General features: G+C 38.3%; 1 protein-coding gene and 1 pseudogene across 9 annotated transcripts in view; one reads left to right on the top strand and one right to left on the bottom strand.

The window, feature by feature from the left end:
- PCDH7 (protocadherin 7) overlaps positions 1 to 24,292 on the top strand; it is a 424,848-nt gene that overhangs the window by 84,129 nt on the left and 316,427 nt on the right. The gene's annotated exons all lie outside the window — the stretch shown is intronic.
- The window catches only part of LOC112859094 (uncharacterized), a 46,212-nt pseudogene that overhangs the window by 1,525 nt on the left and 20,395 nt on the right, over positions 1 to 24,292 (bottom strand).

Below are 24,292 nucleotides of genomic sequence, written 5' to 3'. Positions count from 1 at the left end.
GGTATAATGAATAAATAAATGTGTAATAAATAATTGGTGCAAGCCTTTGTAAATTATAATTTTTAAGACAACTGCTCATTTTCTCATTTATTTTTTGATTTTCATTCTGAGACTTGTGGCCAACCCATAGCAGTCAAGGTAAAGGCACTGTGATAATATAAGGACACGACTCATAAAATCCAATGGTGATTCTTGGTAATGGGTTACAACTAGGGTTAATTTCCAGTGATTTGGCCATTCCGAGCATCAAACCTGAGGTTGGGACAGCTGAATATATTTGAATGACAAATATTTGAATGAAGCTTCACGCATTTCTCTCTTTGGGCAGGATGCTCTCCCCTCTCCATGAAAAAATGTTTCACACTGACCGTCAGTAGCATCTAGTATGAGTTGGCAAAGATAAGCACCAATTTCATTCAGTTTGAATCAACAGATATTTACTATATACCAAGGCATTTATGAGTCCGTGGATATACAAAAGTGCATAAGACCTTGCCTCATTCTTTGAAAGAAATCACAAGTTTTAGAGAGGTAAAACATAATCAATTACTTACTAAGGAAAGGCGAAATCTTGATCAGCGACACTCAACAAACATTTCTTCGGGGCTGCTTTTGCACTGAGCTGAGTATTAACAAAGTGCTTTGGGGAATAAGTAGGTATAAAATCTTTAACTCTGGCATTGGAGCACTATGGGGGGCACTAAGGTAGATTTGTCTTTCCTTGGGCATGGTAGGTACAATACTTTGGCCCCAAAATACTCTTAGGAACCAATGACAAAGTCTTAACTTCTTTTAAAATCAGATGCAACAAGGACCTTTTAGGTCAAATAAAATGTTTTAGTGTGTAATATTAATGTCTTCATCTTTTTCCAAGGGTCATAACATATAATTTGTAAGATTTTCTAATGAAAGTGCTACACAAAGGCAAAAGAACGTAGGGTCCATGAAAGTCACACTGTGGCTCTCTGTGGAAGCAAGTGGAAGTCAGAAGGCCGTCAGGAGATGATCCAGAGCACCTGAAACGGGCCTTGAAATAACAGCACCATTTCACTAGGTAGAGGACAGGAGAAATATTAGACAAAGCCAAGGCCCAGACTAGTGCACGTGGAGTGAGAGAATTCAGAGGTGCACAAATCATGGTCCCCAAATTTAAAGTTTTCAGTTCAGGGGACAGAGGTAAGTATATGCAAAGGACAAGTGACATACGAGGACATATATGCTTATTTCAAGAATGGAGAATGGGACACCTGCTCTTGAATCTAAGATTCCTAAGCATTAAAGCTTTACAACTAGACGGTTTAACAAATACAACTGTTTTAAACATCTAGGATTGTAAAATTCTCCATTTTCTGGTATGTGACATCTCTTTGGGAGTAGGGTGGGTGACAGTATGGTTTGGAGACTGTCTTCAAGCCCTTTTGTTTTATTATTCTTTCTATACATTTTGGAAATATTGCCAACAATATAACATCTCAAAATTACATTTAAAATAATGGAATCATTTTTCCCTCAGAAATTCACTTAGGATTACTTGAATACTCTAGTCAAAATATGAATGCTTCTGTACATTGTATACAAATGTTTGCTAATAAGTCAATAAAATTTCTTTTTAGGACAAATTCAAAATCCAAACTGGATAAGTGAGTCGTATTATAGTTCATACTGGTGAATTCTGTTAAACTATTTTCAAAATTTTAGAGCATAAAGTAAAATTTCAGTCTAGCATATACTATCATTTTTATTCTGTTCTAGCTTTAATCACTTCCTTGAAGGGTATACCCCCCCCCCCCGCCTTTTTTAAGTTTTATTTATTTATTTTGAGAAGGCAAGGAGGGGCAGAGAGAGAATCTAAGCCCAGAGCCCGACACAGGGCTTGAACTCATGAGTCGGTGAGATTATTGCCCGAGCCGAAAGCAAGAATTGGCCGCTTAACCGACTTAACACCCAGGCACCCCTCCCTTTATTTTCTAAAACTGTTTCTCAGTACTCTCTTTTCTTTCCCCTCTCATATAATGAAGGGAAAACATTACTCATCTAATTTATTTTGAGACAATAACATTAAGGCTACTTACATTTTTCTTCTTATTATAAAAGCGGTAGTGAATAGTAGGTGAGCTGCTGAATTTAATTTTTCAACTAAGTAAACATGCACATATTAAATTCTCTAACTGTCATAAATATAATCAGGCCTTTAATTAGAAAATGAAGGAAATATAATTCTAAGCATTATGAAGATATATTGGGTTTCTGGTGGTTAACACATCTAAGATGAGGTAACTCAATCAGAATACCATAGTCTAGCTCTATCCTGAATAACACTTTTACTGATCTGTCATCCTGAACATGTAGGAGAGGCAAAAAAAGGCTGTGCCATCTTTCTGGTAGGTGATGGCATCATCTTCAAACATAAGGGATACTAACCTCTCCTGTGAAAAATTAGTTGGACTGTCAGCTATTGAAATGATGTTTTTAAATATGGAGAAAAATCCAGTTCTTAAAATATTTTTTTTTCAGTTGTTGCATATTTATTTGCAACTCTGAAATTTTTAAAAGGGAGGCAGACCAAGGCATGAGTAAAAAGTGAACTATTCGTTTTGGAATGTTACTTACCGAGTAAGTTTGCAAGAATTCCATCAGTCTTTGGATCTCTCCAAATAAACGTCACTTGGTCACTCAAGAAAATATGCTTAGGGGCGCTGGGTGGCTCAGTCGGTTAAGCAGCAGACTTCGGCTCAGGTCATGATCTCACAGTTCCTGGGTTCAAGCCCTGCATGGGGCTCTGTGCTGACAGCTCAGAGCCTGGAGCCTGCTTCGGATTCTGTGTCTCCCTCTCTTCCCCTCCCCCTCTCACCCTGTGTCTCTCTCTCAAAAATAATAAACGTTAAAAAATCTTTAAGAGGGGCGCCTGGGTGGCGCAGTCGGTTAAGCGTCCGACTTCAGCCAGGTCACGATCTCGCGGTCCGTGAGTTCGAGCCCCGCGTCAGGCTCTGGGCTGATGGCTCGGAGCCTGGAGCCTGTTTCCGATTCTGTGTCTCCCTCTCTCTCTGCCCCTCCCCCGTTCATGCTCTGTCTCTCTCTGTCCCAAAAATAAATAAACATTGAAAAAAAAAAAAAAAAAATTAAAAAATAAAAAAAAAAAAAAAAAAAAATCTTTAAGAGAAAGTATGCTAAGGACAGCGAGTGGAGGGCTGTATGAGGTGCTGTCCCTGTCTTCAGGGAGTTTATAGAGGAACTAGGAACACAGTGGAAAAGTACGATATGACTAGCATCCATCCTAGAGGGTAGAGAAGAGACACTGAACTCACGTGTACCGTCATGAAGTCAATTTCACCTTGCTTACATTTCGTTTTAATGAATCGGGTAAATTTTTCAAACTCATATACCTATATTTACATGTATATCTATAATATATTTATTATTTATTACTACACATATTACATATAGAACATATTTATATTATATTTACATATATTAAATATGTAACACATACACATTTATATATAAAAGAGGACAGCAGATGCCATTTGAAATATACTTTGAAAAGTTTTTTCACTAGGCTTTTCCAAATTTTTCTGTAAGATTTAATTTCATACAAAATTCACAGTAAAAATTTCATTCATCATATCAATTGTTGACTCACTTAGTTATGATTTCCTTTAGTTTATTGGACTCTTCGATGAATTGCTTTGAAACTGTATGAAATACAGTATTCACTCTGTTTTATTCATCCTTTCTTCTCTGAACATCATTATTAGTTGTACTTTTACCTTGTTCTGGCCTACAAAAATTATTTCCTTTACCTACTTGATTTTCTTTTTATATGAGGAAGCCTCTTTTTATTAAAGATCTCCTTTGACTCTTGTTCAGGATTCATTGCACTGTAATTAATAGCTGGTACAAAGCCATATGGAAACAAATCACGTGGGCCCTATCTCCTTGTGAGAGATGTGTAAGGCTTGAAAAATGACATAAACTTTATGTAAATTTATGAACTAAATATATTCTTTAGCTTTTGGAATAAGTCACTAGCTCCTCACATTTAATTCCCAATGTAAGGGTAAAAGAGTAGATTGGCGTCTATTTTTTCCATAATTTTCATTAAAACAAATGTGTTAATTAAGACTCATGAATTTAGCATCTGTTTTCCTGTATTGTGTTTGGCGTGATGGGAATGTAAAAGATATGATAAGACTCTATCCCTGTACTAGGTGGGCTTAGAGGATTCAAGCATGAAATAAATAGCACAAGTGTAATAAAGAGAATAAATCTAACTTGTAACTTATATGAGAACTATAAATATATGTGTGCATTTTTATTTGTTAGTACAGATTATGTGTGTGTGTATATATATATGTATATGTATATATATGTATATATACGTATACATGTATATTTATATACATATATACACACTCTCTATATTCCTATATATTTCCTATATACATAATGTATATATATACATATATATATATATTTATACATGTATATGTATATATTCATACACATGTATAGGAAACACATAGGAATAGAGTGTGTGTGTGTATATATATGTGCCTGTGCATGTGTATATAAAATATGATGAAAAAATCAAGGAAATGTATGCAGGATCTCACTACAGGTAGAATTTTGAGCAAAACTATTAAAACAATGTAAATGAATTCATTTAATATATTACTAAACAATTTCTCAATTACATAGGGACACTCATCCAATGAGTGTCCTGATTATTACTTATTCATTTGCAATGTTCTGTAGACAATCAGTTGTTTTGTTTATCCTCTTAATTATTGTCTTTCTTTAGAGTAAACTAAAAAAATACTTCCAGTTAAATTTTGCCAAATAGGCTTAAAATGTATTTTAAGATATATTGTACACATTTAAAGAAATTCAGATGATGTCAGGATCTCTCTTGGGTTTTTGTATAATGTTGCTAGTGGCATATTTTGCTTTAAATATCTAAAATTCCCTGAAGTACTCCTCTCCTGCAGTGACTGACTTTGTAGAGAATAGTTAAAGAGGAATTTAAATTTAAAAGGTGCAATTTGAAACACATTTTCTTGTGTCAAGTTTTGACACTGACCTTTTAAAATGTGTAAGCAGGGACTTTCCACTTTAATTACGTTGCTTATTTTAAATTAAATCTATGCTGCAATTCTTTACAAAATGAAGTAAAATTTTATTTTATTTTATTTATTTTTTTTCAACGTTTATTTATTTTTGGGACAGAGAGAGACAGAGCATGAACGGGGGAGGGGCAGAGAGAGAGGGAGACACAGAATTGGAAACAGGTTCCAGACTCCGAGCCATCAGCCCAGAGCCTGACGCGGGGCTCGAACTCACGGACCGCGAGATCGTGACTTGGCTGAAGTCGGACGCTTAACCGACTGCGCCACCCAGGCGCCCCACAAAATGAAGTAAAATTTTAGAATGAGATTTATTTCACCTCTCTTAGATTTTGGGAGTGGGAAGTGCATATTTTTTACCATGGAATTCAGCTTTGTTTGTGAAACAGTTTTTCATCTCTTCATTTAGGTAGTGGAAAACAAAACATTCTCCAAACTGTGAAAATTTACAAAAATGTGTACCTGCCTTTCAAGATAAGATTTATTAAGTGAATTTAAATCAGGATTTTACTGTAAAGAGAAGAGAAAAAAGATACTAATGGATAGGCATTCATCCACCCCCCACCCCCCCACCAAAATGGGGAAGCAGACATTTTTGGAGTTTCTCTTCAGTGTTTTCATTAAAGGCTTTTTACTTGCATCCAAACACAGAAGAACCTCATGAGTTCTCTTCATCCTGAGTTACCAGAGCTCTAGATTCCTGCATCCCCTTGCCAGAAATGCGATGTACAGACCAACAGAGTACAGATTGGCCAAATCAAGGCAAGTTATTGACAGTACGGACCGTTTTTAGATATTAGGTTATTTGGCTGTGCAATCTCTATTTTGAGAAACTTTGTAGAAAAAAAAATCCTCAAGTAAGACCATGGCAGCTGTGGTATAAGAGAAGAAAACAAGATGTAGAATTAGACACCTGGATCTGAACTGACGCCTAATATTGACTTGCTCTGGGAGCTTGGATAGGTTGTCTAACATCTCAAAGCTTTGGATTTTTCATTTCCATTTGCTTTATGGGATCTTGTGAGGGCTCAAAGCAAAATAGTGTCTGAGACTTTTATCACAGTGCTCATAATTTGACATCCTTTCTTTATGTTTCAGCATACTGAGTTGTTATTATTTTCATATTTAAAATTTCGTTTTTTGGCCTTAATTATTAGTGTGTTCTAACATAAAGGAGACTGCAATATACATAAAAAATATTTGGATTTCAATTTTTCCTTTTGTCTCCATATATCTGTTTTATAAATTTCACTAAGTAGATATAGAAAAATACATAAAAGAATAATATAAGACAAATAAAGGATTAGGGACTTATATAATTTGTTAAAGAACTTGCATTTAAAAAAAATTAATGTCTTATTTAGTTTTGGGAGACAGAAAGAGGGGGGAATGAATGCGGGAGGGGCAGAGAGAGAGGGAGATACAGAATCCAAAGCAGGCTCTAGGCTCAGAGCTTTCAGCACAGAGCCCAATGCGGGGCTCGAACCCACGAACCATGAGATCATGACCTGAGCCCAAATCGGACACTTAACCAACTGAACCACCCAGGCGCCCCAAAGAACTTGCATTTTTAAAATCCCGTTGGCTTTTCCTTTCAATTAACTGTTTGGTGATTACATTTTTTTCAGGATGCTGTGGATTTTTGTTAAAAAGCTTTTGTTTTGTTTTGTTTTGTTTTCATACAGGGGCATGCATGCTATTGCATTGTTTTGTTTAATTTTCTGCTATCTCTTCTGCATGGCAAAGACTGTCTAAAGACTCTTAATTAGTCTCTCTGCTTCTAACCCTGACCCCTACTGAAATCTATTTTTAAAACTGTAGTCAGAGTAATTCTTGCAAAATATGATTCAAATTCCTCCTGTTTAAAGCCCCCCAGTGGTTACACATCCCACTTCAAGTTAAAACCAAAAGCTACAAGACCACGTAAGACATCTCTGTCCACATTCTTCTCACTCAGCTTCAGCCACACATCTTCCCTGTTCTGGTGACAAGGCCAGCTTCATTCCCCGCTCCAAATCCTTAAATTTGCTCTGCTTTTGGGGTGTTTCTTCCAAATTCCCACTTAGCTCAGCATTTTTCCTCCTTCTGGTCAGGTGAGCAGTGAGAACCTCCTGACCACCCTATTCCAAGTAGCACTTTCCTACTGGATCCCCCACACCCCGCTTTTCTCCTCTTCTTTTTAACTTTGTTAAAAAGATATTTATGCATGTGTGCAATGTATGTATGCATGTACACAAGTATGTATATATGTAGTGTGTGTGTGTGTGTGTGTGTGTGAGTGTGTGTGTGTGTGTGTGTGTGTGTGTAGGGTACTTACAAAATATATTTGACTTATTTCTCTCTCGCTCATTAGAATGTAAGTTCAAGGAGTTTAAGAATTTTTGTGTGTTTTTTTTTCAGTGCGGTAGCCTTCATATACCTCGCAGTGCCCAGGCAAGAATAGGTACTCATTAATATGTGTCATGCTGAAAATGAAAATTAGTTAATGTTTTGAAGTCTCCATATCACCACTTTTCAGATTAACTCGAAGGAAGGCTCTAGGACTCACAACGTGAGCTTCTTTTTTTTTTTTTTTTTTTTTTTTTTCTCCATAGTATGAGATTGGCTGTTGTTAATTCTCCAACACCAGATGATTTCTTTCTGCAATGAGAGAGCAGTTCTTTCCCTTTGAGAAGAACCCAACAATTTCAGTTGTCATAATTAATTTCATATATAGGTATATATCAGCAGATAACCATAGTAAGGTTCAGTTTGCTCCACAGAACTGGCTAGTCAGGACTTCTTTACTGATAAATATTTAAGGGGGCATGTCTCTAAAGCCTCTGTCTCAGATATGCCCACTCATCCTGGGAGAGTTGAAATTAGAATCTAGAACACCAGGTTCCCGGGTAATGTTCTTTTCAGTATCCGTGGCTTAGTGATCCCAGGGAACCAACCAACCAACCCTGAAGGAATAGCATGACTAACAAATAAACATGACAACACCTGGAAACCAAAGAATTACTGGCAGGAAAGATTGCAAAATAGAGTGCAACAGCGAGATTTATAGCCTCTCCTTTTTCCCCTACACCTATAGTTGTAAAACTTAATCTTATTGATTTTTACTGTAATTATTTCTATTCCTAACCATGTTGGGTTTTTATCTGCTGACTGGAAAAGGAAGGGCACTTTTCAGAGTACATCATTCCTGTTGTCACAGGATGGGACAGAGCTGGATGAACTATGGCCCACAGAACACAGAACACTAATGAGTGGTTTTTTTCGGAAGGTGATGCATTTCTTGATCTTTAGGAAGATAGAGAAGGCATGCCTCCTAATGCATGAGCTCTTTTAGAAATTTCCCGTCATACATACCAAGACCTTAAATATAATGTTTTCTAGGGAGCAGAATCAGTATCAGGAAGGTAAAAGGTAGTGATGGGGACCCTATAGCTGGCTGGCTGTTTCTAAAATTAGAGATTTAATTGATTGGCAGGGCCATGCTTCTTTTTCTAGATCATTTAGATATGCCCAGATTTAAATGTATTACATAAAGATTCTATTTAACTACACACACACACACACACACACACACACATACTTTTTCATTCCCTTGGGATCTGATGATGTTTGGGTGGATTGTGTGATTAATTAAGTGCAGATGGCTTTGTGCTTGTACAGGAATTTCACATTGTTAGGGGGAAATTGAATAGATAAAGTAAAAATAGACTCCATTGCTGTTTTGCGAAGGACATGTTAAATGATTCATCTTCAGATTGTCTATCCCTGCCATTAATTTGATGGGGGTGTTATGTTGTGATAGTTGCTTGAATAATGAAGTTAAAGTTGCTTATGAAATCATTTATTTGGTGAATTTGCTCAAATTAATTTGAATTGCTCAAATAAAACTTTTCTCTACTAAGATATGATGAATAAATTCCTATAACCGGGGTTGACCAAAGAGCTCATCTCTTTTTGGAAAGTAAATCCTCCAGAAAATTATTTTAAAGATTTTTGAAGGGGTTGGGGTTGAATATGGAAAATGGGGCCTTTTCTGTCTTGAAGATGACTTACCATAGATAGTTTATTGTAAACAAGTTCTGAATAAAGCCTGGATGGAGGCACAGAATAGATACGAAGCATGCCCCATGTTTTATAGGTGCTCCAAATATGTTAACTGCATCTTGACTTCTCCTAAAAGCATTCACCAGAACAATTAAGATGGTAAGAGTTCTAACAGGTGAAAAGTTAACATTTAAAATAGTGCCCTTGAATTTTTTTCAACTTAGAATTTTGGCTCGCTTGATAATGAGAACATCTGCTATTAAAACAGCAATGGCATACCAGCAAATAAAATCACACAGAATGGAGAACAAGAGAAAAAAATGATATGAACACTTTCAAAACAGGCCCAAGGTGGAAAAAGAAATAATAAAATAGAGTACGTTTTTTGTTGAAAGAAATGTCTTCATCCATAAAAAGCCCCAGAAGGACCATGAGTCCCTAGTTTATCTTTGTTTTCATACTTCTGACTCGGGCATTTTTTTTTTTTTTTTTGGATCCTTGAGGAATATCTAAAAAGTGACATATTAATCTGAATGATTCCTCATATTGTTTACGTTGAACCTTGAGAAAAGAGTCTGTTGGGGCACCTGGGTGGCTCAGTCGGTTAAGCGTCCGACTTCAGCTCAGGTCATGATCTCGCGGTTTGTGGGTTCGAGCCCCGCATCAGGCTCTGTGCTGACAGCTCAGAGCCTGGAGCCTGTTTCAGATTCTGTGTCTCCCTCTCTCTCTCTGGCCCTCCCTGTTCATGCTCTGTCTCTGTCTCAAAAATCAATAAAGGTTAAAAAAAAAAGCCTGTTCTACAAGGAGTAGTATATTTGACCAGCACTTGCCTATGAAGAACCATATGTACAGCAACACGGAAAATATGGTAAATCATATTCAAATTGATTTAAAAATAGTAATATATTATTCTAATGAGGAACTGAGCACATTACTGTGGGAAAATGAAGCTTATGCTAAGTAAACAACACTAGCTTTTTTTTTTTTTAAGGAATGAAGAAGTTTTGAGGTTATGTTGGTTATAGCCAACACACCAACACATCTTATGTAAAATGACTGCCAAAATACCAAATATACAGTTCATTTAGGAGCAAATGAGGTTGGGGGAGTGACACATTTTAATACAAATGTGAACATTTTGTTTTAAATGTGATCTGCTGATTATCTGGCACATTGGCAAAAACACAGCAGACTACAGGGTTTCACAGGGGATGACACATGAAGAAAATACAATATTTATAAAAAGGAACAACCGTGGAGAAAACTTGGGAGGTCGTTACAGACTTGTGCAGGGCATTTTTAGCACATGGTCCCACCTCTACTCTCATTAATATTTTTCTGTGCCTCATTTAAAAAAAAACACGGACCAATGCTTAAGTTTTGATATTATAACATCCTCATGACCATCCACATTTCTCGAGCAGGCATTTGAGCTGAGGCTCCATGAATTGTCACAATGGAAGACAGGCACTGTTTGACCCATTTCACAGATGCGGTTAAATAACTTGCCCTGCAGCCTTGGAACTGGTAAATGACTGCCCTGGGTTCAAACTCAGGTCTGTCTGATTCCAAAGACCAGGTTTTTATCATTCCATCTGCAGATACTGGGGAATCACCAAAAGTGAGTTCTCTGATTCTCAGCCAAGCACCGGTACAAAATGACTGTCATCCCTTTCCTTGCAGTTCTGGGCTTCCGGAAGGACAGATGTCATGCAGAGGAAAGAGATCAGCCTAATTTAGGTATCAGAGGAAAAGGCGATGTTCAGTTCCACATGCACATTTGTGTCATAGTGTTTAGTGAGTCTCCAGCTTGACCCAAAATCCCGAACATACAAATGTGGCTAAACTGGTTTTGAGATAAAGCAAAGGACTGTGGCCTTCTCAAGGTCTAAGTCAGATGCTGGACATAGATAGCCCTGTCTATGCAAGGTTTCTCACCACTTGGGTTAGCCTGAAATAGATGCGAGGGAACAGTCCTCTGCTTGCCGATCCACTTGTCTTCACAGACTTCAAGGAAGAGACACCTGTGCTTCTTCCAGGATTTCCTTCATAATCTCCAGTGACAAATGGCCTATGTTCCCGAATGCCCAGGATTTCCCCTGTGCTGGTGCTATCCGCATGTATGAATTGCCAGAATTTAAACCCAAACCTATCCTTCTATGTACAGTTTTATTGTGTCTAGGAATATTCAGTTGAAATGGCTTCTGCATACTGATGTCACCAGAATAGAAACAGTGGGAAGGATAAAATGTGTATCCCAGAGGCACTATTCAGAACCTTGTGAGCTATGTTCCTTGATGCTCAGTTTTTATTAACGGTGAAATTAAGAGTTAGATAAATCAAGTTAAGCCCCATCACAGAACAGCATAGAAACTGATGATAGCAAAGGATCAGTATCTTAGATACTGGGTGATAACGTAGAGTAAGTTCTTAAGGGGCAAGCCAGTAACCCGAGAGTATCCTCTCTCTTCCATGCATGATTAATTAAACTCCTTGGTAGTGAGGTCATGGGAGTGCACCCCCCCTCACCCTCACTCCCAACCTAAGCAAATCCATTTTCAAAGAGCACCTGCTTTTACATTTATTTGCAGGAATCTTCTACTATTTAATTTCATTTTTACTCAAAATAATCAGTAAATTTGAAGCCATGCCTAACGGAGGGCTGGATGCTATAAATGTTTTACGGCACAGGCCAGTGAATGCTAAGTTTGGAATGTCACCTGCCACATCCAGAAACATTTTCTCATTGTTGCATTGAACAGCCACAGCCTGGCCCAGACTAACAGTGAGCTGTGTAAAAGGTCAGGTGTTGTGTTTTGATCTTTTGTTTGTGTTATTATTTTCCTGGCTGATAAATGGTACTGTAAGCCTTAAATAGCTATTTTGCATTCCTATGGGGATACTGTGTGCATTTTTATGAATCCATCTTGGTTTACTTATGTTGTGCCTCCACCTCTTTATATTAAAAATTTATATTTTCGGTGAGACATTTCAAGTACGTGGCTTTTAAGCATCAGTGCTTCTTGTGGTCGTTGCACAGGGACGGTGCTTTATTCCTGAGCGCAGCCCTGGGGCATGCCGGTGAGCACCTGCTCGAAGGTAACTTACCAGAGGCTTCCGGGCCCTGGCATTACTCCTGGTCTAGCTCACAGTTTTCTAGAGAAACCATGACCCTCAGTCTTCCAGTGGTAGCAGAAGGCTTTAGAAAGAACGTGGACAATTAATTCCCTTTAAAAGCAATAGAATATTTTCACGCATTATCATTCTCTTCATTTGCCTGGTTTTACATTTTCTAAGTAAGAAGAGAAAAGACGCATAAGCATTAAATAACAAAGATCCAAGCCCTAGAGGCTGAATGTAGTAGCAGATGACAGTGATAACAATACAGGCATGACTAGAAATGAGCTTTGGACTGATAGTAACAGAGTGAAGCATTTGGTGACAGAGTGTGATATCTGTAGCAAATTAAAATGCAGCGATTGTCCTGGACAAGGTTTTTGGCACACTTTTCTGTGTGATAGATTTGATAGATGGTTCACCTAGTTCTCCATGTTAGATTTGATGACACGGTTACCTTAACTTTCAGCCAATAAAAACATGGAGGCATGATTCAGGTATTCCAATGTATCTCTTTTTTTTATGGTAGTCGCCATCTTCTTATCCTTTTCACTGTGATGCTCCTGTCCTTTTGTATTTTTCATAGCTTGACATGAGGCAGTAATGGGTCTATTAGCTGCAGTGAATCTGCTGAGCTTGCTTTTTCCAACGAGTATGTCGTCACTGGTACTTTTTTGCAGTTCCTTATTAGTACGTGCCCTTTACCGACTCTGCAGGAGCTATCACCTAGAATTAGACATTTTCTGTTAGACCTGTCCTTACTCTGTGCAAAATGATTATAGTCCCTTATACCACCTTCTTGCTGACAGCCAGATACTGCTGAGATTACAATGAAGTCCCTGAAAAATTTAAATATGATGCCACGTAGGTGTACGGGGGTCTTTCATAACGAGAACCATTTGAAGAAACGACTTCCAGAGAATAGAATGTGATATACACTCCATGAAATCATACTGTGGAAACTCCTGGTTCCTATGAGATTGAGAATATCAGGAGCTAGAATCTTGGAGTTTAGAGTAGTTGAAAACCTAACATACTCAAATGATCCTAGAACGGGATAGGCGAACTCAGAACAGGTCTGAGAGTGCTGCCTCTGCAGAATGAAAAGCACCCAACTAAAAATGAGAATTTCCAATTTCTCTAATTTTAGGGTTATCATTTACATCTCACTCCAAAAGTGCTTCTTTCTTGTTTTGCTCAGCAAAAGCAGTTTCCTTTTATTCTTCGGCAAATTTGGAGTAAAGAACCCAGAATCTGGAGAGGCCCATAAGTGAGGAGAATTTTTGAGAAATATCAATCATAGCAAAGGCAGAACTCCTCTTGATGGCTGTCTGTCTGGTAGTGTGTGATTAAAATGAGGTTTCTTTTTTCTTCCCTCATATACATGTTTCCTCCTTCACCATCTGCGAAATCTTTCTCATTTAGCTCTTCTTGGTGATAGCATTAGAAGCCCTCGTTATCTTTTCTCTGGGTCATTGCCCACCAAGTGTTCTCCGGGCAACAGAATCTTTTCCCACTAAGCCTGTGTGTGCACTCTGTCCACTCCAAAGCGGGGACAAAATGACACCACATGCTTTGAAATATGACTTAACGATCTCCCGGGAAACTTCAGCTTTGTGGTTCTGGTATTTTGCAGAGATACAATGAAGGCAATTCAAAGACATTTTTTTTTTCCCTAGTAAAAAATGAATAAACAAAATTGTTGCATTTTGTTCTGTGTAAGTATGGTGTACCTTGACTTTGCAATTCAGAGATGAAGCTCCCCAAATCTAGCACAGCCTGTTGATAGAGATATGCACCAAGTTACTCAAGGACAAAGTGTGAGATATTGCCTCGCTTTGGGGGAGGGATTTGCTCCAGAGGGGAGATATTTGACCATGACCATGAGAAAAATTTTATCAGGCAGAGGAAGAAGAAGAAATAGAAACAGTTTAGGAGCATGGAAATGGCTTCAAACTCTGTTCACTTGTGGTTAAGGAAGCTGAAGCATAAGGAAGACTATTGAGGGCTGATGTTGGCATGACAGGTAGGTTGGAGCCATCTGAGTACCATGAAAAGTTGTTTTGACTTTATCCTGTAGGAAACAAGAAGTCATCAGAGCTGAGAAAGTAATTATTTGAAATGTGTGTTATAGGAAGATAATTCTGGCAGCAGATGAATTAGGAGGACCGAAATTAGTGGCAAAGAGATTGGAGTAAGACAGGAGACAGATGACGAGTAACCTAACAAGCCAAGTAGCAGTAATTTAAGGAGGGACAAGTGAAGGGAGACGCAATAAGGCCCAAGTACAGATGAATTGATAAGAGTTTGGTGAACAGATGGGGATATGTTGTGTTCACGAAGGTGAAAGCCTAAAGATTATTGTGTTGTTCCTATCGTGAACAATGAAGTGGACGGTGATGCCAATAACCAAGATGAAGAGTACCGCATTAGATAGTAGGCAATATTACCAATGTATTGCTTTCTCCCTCCACAGATTCGACATTGTTGAGTCATGTCTTGGTTTATGGACAAGGCATATTATTTATGTGATTCATGTTCAGTGAATCTGGCAATTCATTGGTGCATCTTGGGGAATCTGTGATATGAGCCCAAAGACTACCAAGGGTATTATATCTCCGTGTACTGTGGTACCATTTCTAATTTCCACTTACTGACTGTTTGTATATAACTAAACTTTCAATCTGTTTCTCCTTTTCAGCTATCAGTTTCTTTTTAGTGCGTTGCCCGTGAATATTGAGGAACTCTAAGACAGACCAATGTCACATTAAGATTTAAGGGACTACTTCTTCAGAACCACATATTTCATTTCCTGAGGATTGTCAGGAAGCCAGGGAAAAGATAACATGCCAGATCTGTATTGCTGTTACTGGTGCTTCTTTCTTTAAAAAAAAAAAAAATTTAATGTTTATTTATTTTTGAGAGATAGAGAGAGAGAGACAGAGCACGGGCAGGGGAGGGGCAGAGAGAGAGAGGGAGATCCAGAATTAGAAGCCGGCTCCAGGTTCCGAACTGTCAGCACAGAGCCCAACGCGGGACTCGAACCCACGAACCGTGAGATCATGACCTGAGCCAAAGTCGGACGCCTAACCGACTGAGCCATCCAGGCACCCCAATTGGTGCTTCTTTCTGAACTGCTGTTTTGCCATTATGATGGTTCTGAGTAGCTGCTCTTCTGTAGATGCCCAAAGAACACGTGTGGCAACAGAGAAAATATTAAAACTTCTTTGGGAGTTTTGAGAATGAACTACAGTGGTTTAAGTACTTAAGCCCTTGGATCATTTCAAACATATCAAACAATATTAATGTGCTTTTGTGTGGCTCTTTTTTTTTTTCCTTTTTTAAAAATTCTAAAATGTCAGGTCAGACTAAGCCAAGCATTGACGGGCTTTTTGAGTTAATGTTTAATAAGATGAAGGGACTGCCAGTACCTTAAAATAATAGGGAACATGACTTGGGCAAATGTAGACTTTTCCTCAAATTTGACTTCTGGTGTGTATCTGGCTAGAAAAGCTATTATTTTCTTCTGTCTTCCATCATTTTCTTTTTCTGTGTGTGTCTCTCTTTCCCTTCTTTCTTCCTTCTTTCCCTTCGAGCATTATTGCTATATCCTTCTCATTGTTCATGTCCTGCAGAAGGCTTCACTCTGACCTGGCCATTCTTTAAAACCTAATGGCAAATCTTAAGTTCTACTCCATTTGATAACCTCATTAAAGCCATGGGGGCACTATTAGGTATTTGTTTATTTATTTCGAGGACCTCTATTGAGATGAGAACCATAAATATCGATTGTGGATTTTTTGGAAGGAAAGCAGGACTCCTAGGAAGTCAGCGTATCGTGTCATAATGGGGTTAGGATTCTCCGGGATGAGGATAATAGACGCAGATAAAACAAATGCACTGACTATCAAGACAAACTGGAACAGCACCTTATAGGAGCAAACATATGCTTTTAAAAAATGCATCACAGTAATACAGTTTGTCAATAATCCATCATTAGTGCAATTGAGCCTCCAGCATCTCTAGTATATTAAAAGCCACTCCGGAGCTTATTCCCGGCATGCTCCACTTTAGACAATATTGACCTGTAGCATCACTCTTGGAAATAAGAACCGGAAAGTTTCTTTTTTTGGACCTGTACCCAGAAGTGGATACATCCCATCCAAGAACATCTAGAGATTTCCAAATCACCAAACACTGCAGACCATGCCACTTAGAAGAGGCAGTCGTTAGTGAAAACTTAGAAGCACTGTTATCTGACTATGGATTATTCTCCAGAAATATTCATTTTCAACGTGACTGCCTTGTGCTACTCAAGACTTTTCTCTTATATGTCCCACCTCTAACTGTCAACGTACATATAAGCAATGCAAATACATTTCCACTTTAGTATTAGGAAGATAAAACTGCAAAGAAAATTCACATATGCAGCCCAAATACCATTAGAGCTAAACTTCGGTTTTTTGTGTTTATCGGTTTCAAATTTATATCTCACTTCTTTGTAAAAGCCGGTAAGGGAATTTACATGCTTAGTATACAATGTTTACCTTGTGCCCATGATTATCTTGCTTTATTTACTCCTCCCCACTACTTAATAAGCAGGTACTGGAATTCACATCTGAAAGCTAAGGTTCTTGAAGCTCGTGGAGGTGAAATCACTTTTCCAGGACCCTCAGCTAGGACCACTGACATGGATAGAACTGGAGCACAAACCCGAGTCCATAAAGATGGCAGTATTTATTTTTCAAAAAGTACAAAAAAAATATGAATGTAGGGCTGTCAGTGCATGTTTTTAAAGAATAGTTTTGGGAATAATCAGTGCGGAAAGAGGGGTCATTGGTATCTAGGTGTTATCTGCTCCGAAATAAAAATAAGGAGATAAAAGGATCATGAAACTGAGTGGATATTTCTATCTTTACATTGTACCCCCAAGAACATCAATCTGTGTGGGCCTTGTTGCGTCTCCTGTGCCTCTGTTGTGTGCAGTTCAATGCCGGTCAGTACCCTGGAGGAGAAGACTATGTGACAGATTAAGGTTTATGTGCTCAAGAGGACTATAGTCCGGTGTGTGTATAGGTATAAATTCTGGAAAGGTCTTGGAGGAGGTGTTTAGGATCAAGTTGTTGAAGGAGTAAAGCCTATACACCTTTGTGATGTGGCAGAGCCTAGTTGTTAAGCATGGTCAAGAATGAAGGTTTTAGGGGCTCCTGGGTGGCTCAGTTGGTTGAGCTTTTCACTTTGCCTCAGGTCATGATCTCACGGTGCGTGGGTTCGAGTCCCACGTTGGACATTGTACTGGCAGCATGGAGCCTGCTTCATATTCTCTGTCTCCCTCTCTCTCTCTCTTCCCTTCCCTGCTCTCTCTCTCACTCTCTCTCTCTCTGTCTGTCTAAAAAATAAACATTAAATGAATATAGGTTTTGGAGTTACACTGCTGGTGTTTAAGGTCTAGTCCTATCACGTATTAGCTCACAATCCCTGGGAGTTCCTTAATCAAATTTTGCTTTCATTGCTTTATCTGTAAAATGAGAATCACAAATACAACCTATTTCATACGATTGCTTGATAAACACTTACATAGCAATTTCTATGTGCCGTGCAGTGTCCTAAGCACTCTCCAAATATTAAGTTAATGAGTTCTCAAAAGAACCGGGTAGATATTATTATTGTTAGTATCAAGGCAATAAAAGGAGTTGATCTGTATAAAGTATTTAGAGCAATGGCTGGCCCATAGTAAGTACTCAGTAAACAGCGGCTCAGTAAATATTATCTGAAGCAAAGAAGCAGGAAAAGGTATTGGAAGCAGAGGAAATGCCATGTGCCTAAGTGACAGAGACAAGAGTAAATACATAATCTGTCCTTGCTGAAGCCACAATCGTGGGTATGGTCCTGGTGACCAATCAAGAGAAACTTTCAAGTGGAATGTGGCTCAACAACTTTCTTAATTTCCATTGTCGATATTTGAGACAGGCCTAGTTATTTACATTTTAGTGGCTTGTAAGCAGTACCAATGATCTCATGTACATTTTTCTTTTCAGTTTAGTAGCTAATCTACATTTTGAAAATATGTGTATTCATCATGGAGTTCTATAGTTATGTGCAGAAAATAACTTAATAAAAAAAGATATGGCTCATAAATGTGTGTATTTTTCTGAATTGACTAGTGGAAAAGAAAAAAAGCCAGTAACCAAAGTTCCAAGAACAAGGTTCTCTGGTTTAGAGTGATTCTTTTCAAGCGGCTTTTCATTCTTCTGTACCCACAATATCATGCATGTGTCAAACTAGGGGTACCCAAGATATTTTCTGGTTTGCCTAGGATTTGCAAGGTTCTGTATACAGTGTACCTTTACCTTAACCTTGACGTAATTGCTTTAAATATCACAGATATTAATAGCGACATTTAATCAATACGTTTCTTATTCATTTGTAATAGTCATTTGACTATATTTTATGTAAGTTACTAATGGTCTCTAAGCCTTATGAGAGCTTTGTGAATGTTGCTGCTATGGTTTGTGGGGTTTTTGTTTGTTTGTTTGAGTTTACTAACTTGGACACAAAGGTTGATGCTTGAGTTTCATTCAGACCTTCCTCACATATGCTCAGGTGTGCATGTATCTTCTCTGTCTTTGTTACTTCATCTTTCAAACTGGAGTGATCTCTCCAGCTGCCATTTTGTTTCGTTTAGTTCTGGAGGGAAAGGGGGTTTTGAGGTAGTGGTATTGGGGTTTGTATGTGATGAAACACAGAGGACTCTACCCAGGGAACCAAATTATAGGCAGGGAGAATGGATGTTTAATTCAACACTTCATCCCACAAGCATTAATTAAATGTGTGATGTAAATTAAATACATATAAATATATACGGCTATGGAAAATTGTCCCTTTGTTCTCCTAGCTCCCAAACAAGTAAAATCCAGATGTATACAATAGATTGAGAAAGCAAATGGGATGGAATGGCAGAAAGGAAGTTCAGGGGTGGTTTTAAAATTTTCCAAATTGTAAGCAAATCTGGAGGGTAAAATTTCTATTATTAAATCAGATTTTGCTCTTTAAAAGTAAAGCGGTTGGTGGATCGAGTATCAGTGTATCTGTATTTAGAAGGAACAACCTGAACCCTCAGATCCAGCTTTATTTCATGAAGCAATTGTCAGCAGTAACTAATTGATATCCGCAAAGTACTTCTACAAATGCCACCTGTTCCGAAATATGCTCAGAACTCTCTTAACAGCAATAAATGGTAATTCTTCTAACAATCAGGTGTCTAGATTGAAACCTTACCACGTGTCATACTTTTAAATAAGAATATTACAATACCACCGGTCTTAGCTTTTAATAAACTGGGAGAAAAAAAGGAACCAAAAAATTTGCGTGATCCACAGTTTTTAGAAATATGGCTACTAAAATGTAGGAAACTTTATCATCTTATTGCACACAGTTTGCTCTAAAATAGAAGGGGGAAAGGGGCGCCTGGGTGGCGCAGTCGGTTAAGCGTCCGACTTCAGCCAGGTCACGATCTCGCGGTCCGCGAGTTCGAGCCCCGCGTCAGGCTCTGGGCTGATGGCTCGGAGCCTGGAGCCTGTTTCCGATTCTGTGTCTCCCTCTCTCTCTGCCCCTCCCCCGTTCATGCTGTGTCTCTGTCTGTCCCATAAATAAATAAAAACGTGGAAAAAAAAAATTAAAATAGAAGGGGGATGGAAACACCTTGATGATATATTGTCACATGGGCCACTTTATGGCCTGCATTCTTTATGATATGACACTTGCTCTATTGACACATGTTATTTATTGGATAGCAGAGCAAATAGGCTAGTAAATCATGGTTGCATGTCTAGCCAATCGGAATCTGCCCTGGTTTTGTAGCGTGCTAAATTTTTTTTTTTTTACTTATTTATTCTGCTTCCTTTTGTTCTTTATCAGTCTCTATTTTGTAGCAATCTTTTCTTTAATAGACTCTCATCTTGAGATATTTTAAAATGCACCACATGTCAAATCCAATTCAACTAAGATACCTAAATGCATGTTATTTAAATTAAACATGAATGCTTTGAAAAGTGTATACTTATACCATAATTGCTTAAAACTACATTTCCACATTATGTATGTTGTAGACTTGAATCTCGTCAATGTATTCAAGACCCAAAGTTAGGTTTAAAAAAACCCAGGAAATAAATTATTCATATCACATACGTCTATACATCTGATAGTGTAATTAGCAATCAAAAGTACTACATATGGTGATGTAATAGAGACATAATTTTGCACATCCTGCTGTTGATGGATTTAGGTACCACATTTTGCACATTTTCTATTTCATTATTTTGGGCTAAAAAAAGATAAAAATAAAATAACATGTTTTCTTTATTTTAGTTCCTTTTTTTAATCATCCTTCATGCTTTTTTTGCTTTCCTTCCATGTCTGGCTCTCATGTCCCCAGTTTGAGTAGGATTTGTTTTTCTTCATTTCTCTTTGCTATTTCCTAGGCTGCAGCCCTAATACTAAATAATAACAACAGAAATCTTGGGCCTGAATCTGGGGAGATTTCACAGGTCATTGAGGTTATTTCTCTGCTTTTCATTAGCTTGCTAGACATCCCAGAATGAGAATTATTTATGCTGTTCTCAACATCCCTATGAATTTCTTGTAGGTCTCAAATCGTGTTTGTCCTTATTTTTCTAAATGTTGTATGTATTCTGGCATACATTTCTCCAGCTAAAACATTCCTTTCTCATTCTTATTTCCTCATAATGCCTCTAAATTTTCACTCCTTGCTTCTGCTTCAACTCATTTCACTCTGTCTCTCTTTACTAGATTGTTGGATTTTGTTGGATGTAGGAAAAGTCTAATCACTTCTAGTAAAATGAGAGCATTTCATCAAAATCTCCTTTCTGAAATTATACTTGTTCAGGCATCCCACTCTAGCATTTTCCTACAAGTGGCCTTATGTTAAACTACACTTTTTTTTTTTTTTTTTTTTTTTGTTTTTTTTTTTTGTTGCTCTCATTTGCATGGCTAGATAGCCTGCATCCTGTTACCTGCGATGTTTCAACTTCCTGTCTGGCTGACCAGATTTGATCCCTCATAAGCTTCCTCCATTCATGCCTGGACAGCTAAAAAGACAAAGAGAATCATAGTCAGAATTTATTCACGGGAGATATGTTTCTGCTCTACGCTGCCATCTTAAAACTAATCCAGAAAGGAAAAGCTGCATGGACTTGATTAATATAAAGAACTGAGTTCGAGGGCGCCTGGGTGGCTCAGTCGGTTGAGCGTCCAACTTCGGCTTGGGTTACGATCTCGCGGTTTGCGAGTTCGAGCCCCGCGTCGGGCTCTGTGCTGACAGCCTGGAGCCTGCTTCACATTCTGTGTCTCCCTCTCTCTCTGCCCCTCCCCTGCTCATGCTCTGGCTCTCTCTCTCAAAAATGAGTAACATTAAAAGAAATTACAAAAAAAAAAAAAAAAAAAAAAGAACTCAGTTCAAATTTTGATCGTGGCGTTTAGCAACTACGGGATAAACATCTCCTCTGTAAAATGGGCATAAAAGTTTTGCAAAGAGTAATGTCAGTTTTAGACTGAGGAAGCTAAATAACTTTTGTAAAGTTCTGGGCACAAGTTCCTGGCATACAATAAGGTCATGGATATGAGTATGCCAAAAGATTTTTTTTTAAAGTTTCACCCATTATTTCAACGTTTGATAAGATTATTCTTAATTGATTGATTAAAATTGAAACAAAAGAAAAACAAACACAAAAGACAGAAGAGCCTCTACTCATTGTGAATACCTTCCCCCTCCAGCTGACTCTGAACCAAGAAGAGATGAATTAGAGTTAAGCTCACCTGCAGTTTATCCAGTAAATAGTAGGCTGATGGAAGGCCTATTTTTCCTTTCTACCTATGGGGACAAGTGTCATCTGTGTAAAATAGATGTGAAACCCCTATCCATAGGGTTATTACTGATGTGTATACAGCCATCAACAAAACATGTTTGTCCTACTTTACTAGGCAGTGTTCTTTCATATAATGAATTCTGTCCCTAAAATTAAAGTTGTACAGATGGTTCATATTTCAGATGCCTTATAATTGTCATACTTCAAAAAAAATTAATGGGGCACCTGGGTGGCTCAGTTGGTTGAGCATCTGACTTTGGCTCAGGTCATGATCTCAGAGTTTGTGAGTTCGAGCCCCACCTGGGGCTTGCTGCTATCAGTGTGGAGATGGCTTCAGATCCTCTATCCCCTCCTCTCTTCTTTCCCGCTCATGCTCTCTTGCAAAAATAAACATTAAGAAAATTAAAAACAAATTTAATGTATGCTCCTTCATTGAGATCTGGCCGCATATGAATCCGTACCTAAGTGATTTATCATTTTAGTAAACACGCAAAAGTGGCACTTCAAAAAAGCACAGTAACTCACACATGAGATTTGTTAAATGTCTTTTGACAAATGGGATTTGTTAAACGTCTTTTGAAAAAAAAATTGTTCACACCTAGAGGGGAGCTCTGCATCCCCTCTTGCCCCCCTCTTGCCTCACAAGTTGTGGCAGAATTGTGAGCTTTTGTTTTTGCTGTGGCTGGATGAAACTGGGTTTTGGCTAAAAATGATACAATATATAATAACATAAAAAGAGATTCTGCAACTCCACTATTGAAGAATTTTATCTCCCTTGTCCATCCACATGCAGCAGGATCAAGGGTCTAACTTTTAGGCCCCTGAAACTTTCTTTCTTTCTTTCTTTCTTTCTTTCTTTCTTTCTTTCACACTACTGGATATGTCTGTGTATCCTGCCATCAGATATCTTGTGAGTATTGGCTGATTCTTGGTTAATGTGAAGTCATATTAACTGATAGTAATGAAGCCTATTTCTCTTTTATTGATTGGTGTTCAAACCATGATTAGAAAGAAGGCTTTGATGAATTCTGGTCCCAAGCCTATATTCTTGAATCTGACCTTACTACCCATCCCTCCCATCATTAACTAATGTAGTGCTTATCTCGTAATGCTGTTGTTAGCAGTAAATAAAATCAAAATATAAATTTACCCCATGTACACATGTGCACACGTGTGCAGGCTTAAAGAAATTTCTAGCCATCCATTCGTTAATGCAAATCAAGAAATATCGATGGGTCTGCCATGCGCCAGGCACTGTCATGCTGTGGCTATGAAGATATGAATAAGGGTGCAGCCCCTGCCCTGGAGGCTGTCCCTGTCTAATGAGTACGACAGATAAGAATATTAACCATCAGCTAATGTGATCAGCACAGTAATGGCAGAGTTGTTTCAGTGCAGTAGGACCGGTGTAGAGGGTCAACATTCTCAGTCTCGGTCAAGAAAAGCAGACTCTGCGTTTTCTATGACAATGTATCTGCAGCAAAAAGGTAGAAGTTTGTTTGGCATCCAGAATGGAAGGCGCTCTCTCGCTGTTTCAAGCAGGAGCAGCCCAGTTATGTGAGGGTATTTACTGGACCTTAAGGACAGCAATGCCCAATGCTCAAAAGTGTATCTGGAGTACGTGTGCGTGTGTGTGTGTGTGTGTGCACACGTGTACAGAGATAGATGTTATATTGCTCTCCTTTGCTGCTGTAACAATTACCACAAATTGAGTGTCTTAAAACATCCTAGCAGCAACGTAGATGGAACTGGAAGGTATTATGCTGAGTGAAATAAGTCCGTCAGAGAAGGACAGATATCATATGGTTTCACTCATATGTGGATCTTGAGAAACTTCACAGAAGACCATGGGGGAAAGGAAGGGGGAAAAATAGCTGCAAACAGAGAGGGAGGGAGACAAACCACAAGAGATTCTTAAATACAGAGAACAAACTGAGGGTGGATGGGCGGCTGGTGGGGGAGAAGGGAAAATGGGTGATGGGCATTGAGGAGGGCACTTGTTGGGGTGAGCACTGCGTCTTGTATGTAAATCAATTTGACAATAACTTACATTAAAAAAAAATCCTAAATTTATTATTTTACAATTCTGGAAGTCCGAAGTCTGAAATGGGTCTCAGGGGCTAA

This window comes from Puma concolor, chromosome B1, assembly GCF_028749965.1.
Source record: "Puma concolor isolate L17-30 chromosome B1, mPumCon1.1.hap2, whole genome shotgun sequence".
In the NCBI taxonomy this organism is placed as follows: domain Eukaryota; kingdom Metazoa; phylum Chordata; class Mammalia; order Carnivora; family Felidae; genus Puma; species Puma concolor.
This window is presented reverse-complemented; position numbering and strand designations above follow the sequence as displayed.